This window comes from Elephantulus edwardii, unplaced genomic scaffold (genome assembly GCF_000299155.1).
Source record: "Elephantulus edwardii isolate Elephantulus edwardi_28Jun2011 unplaced genomic scaffold, EleEdw1.0 scaffold00019, whole genome shotgun sequence".
In the NCBI taxonomy this organism is placed as follows: Eukaryota; Metazoa; Chordata; class Mammalia; order Macroscelidea; family Macroscelididae; genus Elephantulus; species Elephantulus edwardii.
Window position 1 is genome coordinate 5,341,422 of NW_006399769.1, and position 1,123 is coordinate 5,342,544.

A 1,123-nucleotide genomic window follows, 5' to 3' on the forward strand; every position below is an offset into this window, starting at 1 on the left:
GAAAAAAGTTTTTTATGAGCACAGAGATTTAATCTTTAGAAATTTCCATGCATCAATTTATCCTCTTCATATTGTGCATTTCTGTTTGTATTTGGAAGTCTCTTTATACATTGGACTAGCACTTCTAAACTTGATTCCAATTTGTCTCTTATGAATATTATGGTTTTGGGCTATACTCCCAGGTCTCTGATCCACTTTGAGTTGATTTTTGTGGATAGTGTGAGATTTGGATCCTGTTTCAACTTTCTGCAGGTAGATGTCCACTTCTTTAGAAACATTTGCCACATGATTTTGCAGTTTCCATTAGAGATGGAGTAAATTTCCCAGTCTGATGATGCTATATTTCCTTTGGCCTATAGAATGTCACAGGAAATGATCATGTACCAATTCTGAGCTTAGATGTTAAGAGACATCATTTGTAATTGTTTTTTCTTCATATATTTCTAAATTTTTCATCAATAGAATGTGCTTATGGTTATGGTCCAAAGAGGATGAAAGGAATGTGAATAAAGCTTAGATCAAATCAGAAGTTGTGAACTTAGGTCAACTTCTTGTCAACTCACAAGTACATAACTAAGAAAGCATGAATGTTATACACCATTAACTTTTGGAGTAGTCAGCAGTGTTGGTAGGGCAATATATTTTCATATGAATCTCTCAACAACATAGTTTACTTTTGCTTGTTTTTAAACTTTGAGAAATGGTACTTTTTTGAGAAATGACATCTTCTATAGTTTCTTTGAAAACTAGGACAGGTGCTAATGTTGGAACAGAACACTTACTACTCATAAGCAAATTCAAGAAGCAGCTATGGAAAGCTGAAGCTAAAGAAAATTTTATCAAGTCCATGGGAACCAAAATTTGACTTTGAATCTATCCCACCTGAAATTTCAAAGCCATCTCAGGAACAGGTTTGAGTCCTTGAACACTTATGAATGAATACCAGATGAGCTGTGGAAGTATATCAAGAATATAATCCACGAAGAATGCAAAATAACATTATAAAGACAAGAAAGGAAGAAAAGATCAAGATGGATGTCAGAAGAGACTCTGAATATTGCACTGGAGCTCCAAGAACCCAAAGCAAAGGGAAGAAATCAATATATTAAGGAGCTGAACAGAA